The sequence below is a fragment of the Lepisosteus oculatus genome, unplaced genomic scaffold, assembly GCF_040954835.1.
Source record: "Lepisosteus oculatus isolate fLepOcu1 unplaced genomic scaffold, fLepOcu1.hap2 HAP2_SCAFFOLD_113, whole genome shotgun sequence".
NCBI lineage: Eukaryota > Metazoa > Chordata > Actinopteri > Semionotiformes > Lepisosteidae > Lepisosteus > Lepisosteus oculatus.
In genome coordinates, this window is record NW_027167664.1 from 1 (window position 1) to 10,935 (window position 10,935).

General features: G+C 47.5%; 3 non-coding genes across 3 annotated transcripts; all 3 read right to left on the minus strand.

Annotated features, from left to right (window-relative positions):
• Positions 1-2,519: 2,519 nt before the first annotated feature.
• trnas-gcu (transfer RNA serine (anticodon GCU)) lies at positions 2,520-2,601 on the minus strand. The gene has a single exon. It is a non-coding gene; the product is annotated as a tRNA-Ser (tRNA).
• A 4,085-nt stretch (positions 2,602-6,686) lies between these two features.
• On the minus strand, positions 6,687-6,768 carry trnas-gcu (transfer RNA serine (anticodon GCU)). The gene has a single exon. It is a non-coding gene; the product is annotated as a tRNA-Ser (tRNA).
• A 4,085-nt stretch (positions 6,769-10,853) lies between these two features.
• Positions 10,854-10,935, minus strand: trnas-gcu (transfer RNA serine (anticodon GCU)). The gene has a single exon. It is a non-coding gene; the product is annotated as a tRNA-Ser (tRNA).

Below are 10,935 nucleotides of genomic sequence, written 5' to 3' on the forward strand. Positions count from 1 at the left end.
TATTTTACTAGTTGCAGTGCTGATCTCACTGGGTTACAGTCCTGCAGTGTCACACCGGGGCCAGTGGCGCAATGGATAACGCGTCTGACTACGGATCAGGAGATTGCGGGTTGGACTCCTGCCTGGCTCGGGTCGTTTTTAAACGCATCGGGCTACTCCCTAAGTAGTCTGTGCTACTTACTGCATTGCAATCGTACCCAGTAAGAGATTTCCTTCATGTAAATGAACTGCACCTGACAGCTTTAGAAAAACACCTGGGCTCAGTACGGTGCTGAGAGCTCAGCGTTGCTGTTCTAATTAGCACGCACTGCATCGGCTATGAGCCCGAACTTTTCAATTATTCCGATCAGTAAGTCAACACGTAGTCCACATGAACGGTAGAAATATTCTCTTGTCTGTCTCTTGTTTGTATAGAACTGAATGTCCCTGACAATGTACTGTTAGTTTTAATTGAAGAACGGCACCTGTGTTCAAATATACCAGACAAGTTTATGTAACTGCTCATGCGACACTCAGTTGTAATTAGTCAAGAAATAAAGTCGAACAACAGCTGCGGGTTTGATTCTGAACGTATGAGATTGCAGCGCCTTTTACTTCCATTGACAAATGACAGAGATTCGAAGAGAGATCCTTCAGACCAGCAAGCAAACCCACGGCTATTTCGGTTTTCTATCTAGGCAACGTTGGTGTCTGCAATAGCATACATGAAAGCGTGATGCAATTTCTGTGGCTACATTTGTTGCACGTCATGCACAGTAAGAGTGTTTCTAACACCAAATAAAAAGTCAACAATTAGCGATCACGCCTTCTCCTCAGTTAACCCACTGAAACCCTTGCTGTTAACAGTTGTTTACTGCGTGCTTTAGGAGCACCTACATATCGTGTCGGTTCTTTCAGCTTTATTCATTAGGTTTTCAAAGGCATAAGCAGAGCACCAGAGGTGCGAAGGCAAAGTGTGTGGTTATCTGAAGAATTGATGTCCATGGCAGCGGGGCCAAGCGATTTAGCGTTGTTATAGTACCAGGAAAGGAGAAGCGGCACTTCGCCTCTGCCGCGCAGGCACAAGGCGACGTGCGGCAGACGCCGGAGTCGGCAGGTTTCGAACCTGCGCGGGGAAGCCCCAACGCATTTCGAGCCCATCGCCTTAACCACTCGACCACGACAAAAGCGAGCCCGCCGCCGCCGCATTCCTCCTATAATCAAACACGGACTGCGAGGTGGCTGCGGATACCTTTTTAAAGTTGCTCTCCGTTAAAAAGAAAATACCTTTCACAAGATACGTGCCGGCAGACAGACACGCCTCAGAGGGTTTAAGGCTGGCTTCACGTTCAAATGATAAAGTCCCCCCGTCCGGATGTCAAAATGCAACTTTGGCAGACAGAACAAACATCAACAAACCACAAATGTGGACAAGGATTTTACAAGCTGCACCACACTGCACTTTCAAAAGCATTTACGTTCGTCTTAGACGCAGGACTTGCCTTTGATTTGCGCGCTTACGAACGCCATGGAAAACGAAACAAAACTAAAGCCCTCAGCTCCTGCACGTGATTATAATGCCGTTACGTGTCGAAGCAGTAATTGACGTCATCCTACCACTGCAACACGGGGAATAGAGAGAAATGAGCACACGCTACGAATCGTCTCAATCACTCCCTAGAGTCGTAAGGCGCATTGAAGGGTGCACCCCCATCATTAATCGTTGCGCCTCTGTGAAAGGAAAGCTCTTGGGCAGTCTTTGAAACAGCTCGGATGAAACACTTGATTGCTTCCATGTGCATCTGGAGCCCACTTCTTATTTTCACTTCACGCCGCCCAAAGCATTTCTAAAACAGGAGATTCGCGTTTGGGAATGCGCCCTGCCCTACAAATAAAACAGGTCTACGGGTCTGAAACCTGCTCCACGGAAAACAGCTCTGTTGCGCTTTTGATCAAAGGGAGATTCGCTGTTCTTACTTTTTGATGACATAACACCCAAAGGGGCTTCTTTGGAGCTGGATTCCAACCAGCATCCTTAAGTTTCTTGGCGGTATCCTTTACAGTCCTCTGTTCGGTCGACAAGGGACTGAAGGGGGCAGCTTTCCTCACACATACAGTGCAATGTACTGTAGTGTTCCCCTTCATTGAATTCGCAGTTCTGCATCAGACCTCTAACTCGTTTCCTTAGCTTGGATTTAAGCCACGAAGCAGGCTTCTACTGTATAAGGAATCACAAACTATTTGAGAGGCCACCATCCCAGGGGGAACTGACAAAGTCTATCCCTAAACACCTAGCGCGGTCTCTCGAGAGACTGTCAAAAATCGCTTTCTCCGTTTGCGTTGCAAGTAAGTGAAAACGCGGTCTCAACCCAGAGCCACTTGGCAGCAGCGACACGTAAATACCGTTACTGTTACTGCTCGATACCGACGTTAGCCTACTATACCATGTTCAGCCACCGCTAGAAAATGCACGGCTCTAGAACCGGAGCAAACGACAGGAGGGCCAACGCCGAACGGGCACACGTGTCAGACATGGAGCGCGACGAGAATGGGATTCGAACCCAGGCGTGCAGAGCACAATGGATTAGCAGTCCATCGCCTTAACCACTCGGCCACCTCGTCGAGGGATCTGGGCTGTCCGGACATGGGTTGGCGCGCTCCAGATGATCTTTTTCTTTTTTTTCCCCCGTACTCGAGGGTCATTTTCCTGTTCCACATGCGATTTCAACATTTTCCTTGGGAGATGTCAAGCCAGCAAGCCACTGCTGTGGTTCAGTGGCCAGTGTGGAGTTCAGTGGCCCTGTTGTACACAGAAAGCACATTGAGCTCCTTGGACATGAAAAGTTCCAGATAAAAGCCATTTGTCACCCTTTCTCTTGGTGTTGATGTTGCTATTATATGTAAAGGTGGCAACTTGCTCAGCGAGCAGGCGGAGCACACACCGAATGCAGATGTGTCTGAGTGGTGTGTCCAAGTGGCTGTCAAAGGACAGCTCTCCTGGGGCGCCGTGGCTTAGTTGCTTAAGGTGCCTGTCTAGTAAACAGGAGACCCTGGCTCCGAATCCCAGCGGTGCCTTTTTTGTTCTGTCTTCTCGAACAGAACTGGTCATTATGGACAACCGCCTACGGCTAGACTTAATTAAATGCAAGCATTCATTTCCTGTCTTGAACAACTTGTTTTTCTTATAATGGATGCAACTTGCAAAACATGAAATACAAACCTTGCTAATCAGCACTCGCGGCTGGCAAAAAAAAAAAGAAGTCAGCAATGTTTTTTTCTTTAACCTTAACCCTTCTAATGGAGAAGAGTTAAACGACCGAGTCTATGCAGCTTAAACGGTGCGCACGTCGGGTTCTTAGCTGAAAGGGTGGTAAATCACGCTCACCCCAGTCCTTAATCTTTTAAAGAGGATACAAAATTGAACCTAGTCGCCACATCACATACATCCTGTTCAACGATAAAAAGGTAACGTCTATCCTCACTCCAGAGTCAATCTCACGTTGAGGGCATACTTTTTTCCACTTTACCATGAGTCGGGCTCGGCTGCACAGAGGCGAGAGCAGAGCAATGAGGTCACGGGGACAGGGGAGTCACACGCTGGCTGTTTGAACACGCGGAAGATCACTGAGGGATCCACAGTATGTGGACCCTCCGTGCGCCATCAGTCCGCACTCCGGACTCTGAATCCTGCCATCCGAGTTAAGATCTCGGCGGAACCTGAGGCGCAGTTCCTTCTTAAAACGTAATCTGGTGAGCATTTCTAGAATCGTACTTGTATAGATGCAGCCTTTAATGTGTTGCTAGGTTAAAATTGATGACTTCTTGAACTTCAGTAGGCAACTGCCCTCTTGATTTCGGATTTAATTTCTTTATTAGAGGGGCACTTTTATGAAGACAGAGTCATGTTCAGGTACTTTGCTTGATGGAGGAAGCTCATTTCGGACTCTGTGATCTGCTCACCTGGAAAGGTCTGCTGTACTACTACAGGAGAGAAGTAGAGTCTGGAAGAAGGGACAATTTTATGATGCTTTGGAAGATAATGTTTTTTTTTTCTTTGAAATCGAAATGAATCAGAATATCAGTGCAAAAGACAGACACTTGGTTTGGTTTAAAGAGATATGGTTTTAAAACAGACAAAATGTAGAAAACAGGTGTTTCTCACTTTGGTAAAGAATGGACCGGGGGTAATATTTTACTAGTTGCAGTGCTGATCTCACTGGGTTACAGTCCTGCAGTGTCACACCGGGGCCAGTGGCGCAATGGATAACGCGTCTGACTACGGATCAGGAGATTGCGGGTTGGACTCCTGCCTGGCTCGGGTCGTTTTTAAACGCATCGGGCTACTCCCTAAGTAGTCTGTGCTACTTACTGCATTGCAATCGTACCCAGTAAGAGATTTCCTTCATGTAAATGAACTGCACCTGACAGCTTTAGAAAAACACCTGGGCTCAGTACGGTGCTGAGAGCTCAGCGTTGCTGTTCTAATTAGCACGCACTGCATCGGCTATGAGCCCGAACTTTTCAATTATTCCGATCAGTAAGTCAACACGTAGTCCACATGAACGGTAGAAATATTCTCTTGTCTGTCTCTTGTTTGTATAGAACTGAATGTCCCTGACAATGTACTGTTAGTTTTAATTGAAGAACGGCACCTGTGTTCAAATATACCAGACAAGTTTATGTAACTGCTCATGCGACACTCAGTTGTAATTAGTCAAGAAATAAAGTCGAACAACAGCTGCGGGTTTGATTCTGAACGTATGAGATTGCAGCGCCTTTTACTTCCATTGACAAATGACAGAGATTCGAAGAGAGATCCTTCAGACCAGCAAGCAAACCCACGGCTATTTCGGTTTTCTATCTAGGCAACGTTGGTGTCTGCAATAGCATACATGAAAGCGTGATGCAATTTCTGTGGCTACATTTGTTGCACGTCATGCACAGTAAGAGTGTTTCTAACACCAAATAAAAAGTCAACAATTAGCGATCACGCCTTCTCCTCAGTTAACCCACTGAAACCCTTGCTGTTAACAGTTGTTTACTGCGTGCTTTAGGAGCACCTACATATCGTGTCGGTTCTTTCAGCTTTATTCATTAGGTTTTCAAAGGCATAAGCAGAGCACCAGAGGTGCGAAGGCAAAGTGTGTGGTTATCTGAAGAATTGATGTCCATGGCAGCGGGGCCAAGCGATTTAGCGTTGTTATAGTACCAGGAAAGGAGAAGCGGCACTTCGCCTCTGCCGCGCAGGCACAAGGCGACGTGCGGCAGACGCCGGAGTCGGCAGGTTTCGAACCTGCGCGGGGAAGCCCCAACGCATTTCGAGCCCATCGCCTTAACCACTCGACCACGACAAAAGCGAGCCCGCCGCCGCCGCATTCCTCCTATAATCAAACACGGACTGCGAGGTGGCTGCGGATACCTTTTTAAAGTTGCTCTCCGTTAAAAAGAAAATACCTTTCACAAGATACGTGCCGGCAGACAGACACGCCTCAGAGGGTTTAAGGCTGGCTTCACGTTCAAATGATAAAGTCCCCCCGTCCGGATGTCAAAATGCAACTTTGGCAGACAGAACAAACATCAACAAACCACAAATGTGGACAAGGATTTTACAAGCTGCACCACACTGCACTTTCAAAAGCATTTACGTTCGTCTTAGACGCAGGACTTGCCTTTGATTTGCGCGCTTACGAACGCCATGGAAAACGAAACAAAACTAAAGCCCTCAGCTCCTGCACGTGATTATAATGCCGTTACGTGTCGAAGCAGTAATTGACGTCATCCTACCACTGCAACACGGGGAATAGAGAGAAATGAGCACACGCTACGAATCGTCTCAATCACTCCCTAGAGTCGTAAGGCGCATTGAAGGGTGCACCCCCATCATTAATCGTTGCGCCTCTGTGAAAGGAAAGCTCTTGGGCAGTCTTTGAAACAGCTCGGATGAAACACTTGATTGCTTCCATGTGCATCTGGAGCCCACTTCTTATTTTCACTTCACGCCGCCCAAAGCATTTCTAAAACAGGAGATTCGCGTTTGGGAATGCGCCCTGCCCTACAAATAAAACAGGTCTACGGGTCTGAAACCTGCTCCACGGAAAACAGCTCTGTTGCGCTTTTGATCAAAGGGAGATTCGCTGTTCTTACTTTTTGATGACATAACACCCAAAGGGGCTTCTTTGGAGCTGGATTCCAACCAGCATCCTTAAGTTTCTTGGCGGTATCCTTTACAGTCCTCTGTTCGGTCGACAAGGGACTGAAGGGGGCAGCTTTCCTCACACATACAGTGCAATGTACTGTAGTGTTCCCCTTCATTGAATTCGCAGTTCTGCATCAGACCTCTAACTCGTTTCCTTAGCTTGGATTTAAGCCACGAAGCAGGCTTCTACTGTATAAGGAATCACAAACTATTTGAGAGGCCACCATCCCAGGGGGAACTGACAAAGTCTATCCCTAAACACCTAGCGCGGTCTCTCGAGAGACTGTCAAAAATCGCTTTCTCCGTTTGCGTTGCAAGTAAGTGAAAACGCGGTCTCAACCCAGAGCCACTTGGCAGCAGCGACACGTAAATACCGTTACTGTTACTGCTCGATACCGACGTTAGCCTACTATACCATGTTCAGCCACCGCTAGAAAATGCACGGCTCTAGAACCGGAGCAAACGACAGGAGGGCCAACGCCGAACGGGCACACGTGTCAGACATGGAGCGCGACGAGAATGGGATTCGAACCCAGGCGTGCAGAGCACAATGGATTAGCAGTCCATCGCCTTAACCACTCGGCCACCTCGTCGAGGGATCTGGGCTGTCCGGACATGGGTTGGCGCGCTCCAGATGATCTTTTTCTTTTTTTTCCCCCGTACTCGAGGGTCATTTTCCTGTTCCACATGCGATTTCAACATTTTCCTTGGGAGATGTCAAGCCAGCAAGCCACTGCTGTGGTTCAGTGGCCAGTGTGGAGTTCAGTGGCCCTGTTGTACACAGAAAGCACATTGAGCTCCTTGGACATGAAAAGTTCCAGATAAAAGCCATTTGTCACCCTTTCTCTTGGTGTTGATGTTGCTATTATATGTAAAGGTGGCAACTTGCTCAGCGAGCAGGCGGAGCACACACCGAATGCAGATGTGTCTGAGTGGTGTGTCCAAGTGGCTGTCAAAGGACAGCTCTCCTGGGGCGCCGTGGCTTAGTTGCTTAAGGTGCCTGTCTAGTAAACAGGAGACCCTGGCTCCGAATCCCAGCGGTGCCTTTTTTGTTCTGTCTTCTCGAACAGAACTGGTCATTATGGACAACCGCCTACGGCTAGACTTAATTAAATGCAAGCATTCATTTCCTGTCTTGAACAACTTGTTTTTCTTATAATGGATGCAACTTGCAAAACATGAAATACAAACCTTGCTAATCAGCACTCGCGGCTGGCAAAAAAAAAAAGAAGTCAGCAATGTTTTTTTCTTTAACCTTAACCCTTCTAATGGAGAAGAGTTAAACGACCGAGTCTATGCAGCTTAAACGGTGCGCACGTCGGGTTCTTAGCTGAAAGGGTGGTAAATCACGCTCACCCCAGTCCTTAATCTTTTAAAGAGGATACAAAATTGAACCTAGTCGCCACATCACATACATCCTGTTCAACGATAAAAAGGTAACGTCTATCCTCACTCCAGAGTCAATCTCACGTTGAGGGCATACTTTTTTCCACTTTACCATGAGTCGGGCTCGGCTGCACAGAGGCGAGAGCAGAGCAATGAGGTCACGGGGACAGGGGAGTCACACGCTGGCTGTTTGAACACGCGGAAGATCACTGAGGGATCCACAGTATGTGGACCCTCCGTGCGCCATCAGTCCGCACTCCGGACTCTGAATCCTGCCATCCGAGTTAAGATCTCGGCGGAACCTGAGGCGCAGTTCCTTCTTAAAACGTAATCTGGTGAGCATTTCTAGAATCGTACTTGTATAGATGCAGCCTTTAATGTGTTGCTAGGTTAAAATTGATGACTTCTTGAACTTCAGTAGGCAACTGCCCTCTTGATTTCGGATTTAATTTCTTTATTAGAGGGGCACTTTTATGAAGACAGAGTCATGTTCAGGTACTTTGCTTGATGGAGGAAGCTCATTTCGGACTCTGTGATCTGCTCACCTGGAAAGGTCTGCTGTACTACTACAGGAGAGAAGTAGAGTCTGGAAGAAGGGACAATTTTATGATGCTTTGGAAGATAATGTTTTTTTTTTCTTTGAAATCGAAATGAATCAGAATATCAGTGCAAAAGACAGACACTTGGTTTGGTTTAAAGAGATATGGTTTTAAAACAGACAAAATGTAGAAAACAGGTGTTTCTCACTTTGGTAAAGAATGGACCGGGGGTAATATTTTACTAGTTGCAGTGCTGATCTCACTGGGTTACAGTCCTGCAGTGTCACACCGGGGCCAGTGGCGCAATGGATAACGCGTCTGACTACGGATCAGGAGATTGCGGGTTGGACTCCTGCCTGGCTCGGGTCGTTTTTAAACGCATCGGGCTACTCCCTAAGTAGTCTGTGCTACTTACTGCATTGCAATCGTACCCAGTAAGAGATTTCCTTCATGTAAATGAACTGCACCTGACAGCTTTAGAAAAACACCTGGGCTCAGTACGGTGCTGAGAGCTCAGCGTTGCTGTTCTAATTAGCACGCACTGCATCGGCTATGAGCCCGAACTTTTCAATTATTCCGATCAGTAAGTCAACACGTAGTCCACATGAACGGTAGAAATATTCTCTTGTCTGTCTCTTGTTTGTATAGAACTGAATGTCCCTGACAATGTACTGTTAGTTTTAATTGAAGAACGGCACCTGTGTTCAAATATACCAGACAAGTTTATGTAACTGCTCATGCGACACTCAGTTGTAATTAGTCAAGAAATAAAGTCGAACAACAGCTGCGGGTTTGATTCTGAACGTATGAGATTGCAGCGCCTTTTACTTCCATTGACAAATGACAGAGATTCGAAGAGAGATCCTTCAGACCAGCAAGCAAACCCACGGCTATTTCGGTTTTCTATCTAGGCAACGTTGGTGTCTGCAATAGCATACATGAAAGCGTGATGCAATTTCTGTGGCTACATTTGTTGCACGTCATGCACAGTAAGAGTGTTTCTAACACCAAATAAAAAGTCAACAATTAGCGATCACGCCTTCTCCTCAGTTAACCCACTGAAACCCTTGCTGTTAACAGTTGTTTACTGCGTGCTTTAGGAGCACCTACATATCGTGTCGGTTCTTTCAGCTTTATTCATTAGGTTTTCAAAGGCATAAGCAGAGCACCAGAGGTGCGAAGGCAAAGTGTGTGGTTATCTGAAGAATTGATGTCCATGGCAGCGGGGCCAAGCGATTTAGCGTTGTTATAGTACCAGGAAAGGAGAAGCGGCACTTCGCCTCTGCCGCGCAGGCACAAGGCGACGTGCGGCAGACGCCGGAGTCGGCAGGTTTCGAACCTGCGCGGGGAAGCCCCAACGCATTTCGAGCCCATCGCCTTAACCACTCGACCACGACAAAAGCGAGCCCGCCGCCGCCGCATTCCTCCTATAATCAAACACGGACTGCGAGGTGGCTGCGGATACCTTTTTAAAGTTGCTCTCCGTTAAAAAGAAAATACCTTTCACAAGATACGTGCCGGCAGACAGACACGCCTCAGAGGGTTTAAGGCTGGCTTCACGTTCAAATGATAAAGTCCCCCCGTCCGGATGTCAAAATGCAACTTTGGCAGACAGAACAAACATCAACAAACCACAAATGTGGACAAGGATTTTACAAGCTGCACCACACTGCACTTTCAAAAGCATTTACGTTCGTCTTAGACGCAGGACTTGCCTTTGATTTGCGCGCTTACGAACGCCATGGAAAACGAAACAAAACTAAAGCCCTCAGCTCCTGCACGTGATTATAATGCCGTTACGTGTCGAAGCAGTAATTGACGTCATCCTACCACTGCAACACGGGGAATAGAGAGAAATGAGCACACGCTACGAATCGTCTCAATCACTCCCTAGAGTCGTAAGGCGCATTGAAGGGTGCACCCCCATCATTAATCGTTGCGCCTCTGTGAAAGGAAAGCTCTTGGGCAGTCTTTGAAACAGCTCGGATGAAACACTTGATTGCTTCCATGTGCATCTGGAGCCCACTTCTTATTTTCACTTCACGCCGCCCAAAGCATTTCTAAAACAGGAGATTCGCGTTTGGGAATGCGCCCTGCCCTACAAATAAAACAGGTCTACGGGTCTGAAACCTGCTCCACGGAAAACAGCTCTGTTGCGCTTTTGATCAAAGGGAGATTCGCTGTTCTTACTTTTTGATGACATAACACCCAAAGGGGCTTCTTTGGAGCTGGATTCCAACCAGCATCCTTAAGTTTCTTGGCGGTATCCTTTACAGTCCTCTGTTCGGTCGACAAGGGACTGAAGGGGGCAGCTTTCCTCACACATACAGTGCAATGTACTGTAGTGTTCCCCTTCATTGAATTCGCAGTTCTGCATCAGACCTCTAACTCGTTTCCTTAGCTTGGATTTAAGCCACGAAGCAGGCTTCTACTGTATAAGGAATCACAAACTATTTGAGAGGCCACCATCCCAGGGGGAACTGACAAAGTCTATCCCTAAACACCTAGCGCGGTCTCTCGAGAGACTGTCAAAAATCGCTTTCTCCGTTTGCGTTGCAAGTAAGTGAAAACGCGGTCTCAACCCAGAGCCACTTGGCAGCAGCGACACGTAAATACCGTTACTGTTACTGCTCGATACCGACGTTAGCCTACTATACCATGTTCAGCCACCGCTAGAAAATGCACGGCTCTAGAACCGGAGCAAACGACAGGAGGGCCAACGCCGAACGGGCACACGTGTCAGACATGGAGCGCGACGAGAATGGGATTCGAACCCAGGCGTGCAGAGCACAATGGATTAGCAGTCCATCGCCTTAACCACTCGGCCACCTCGTC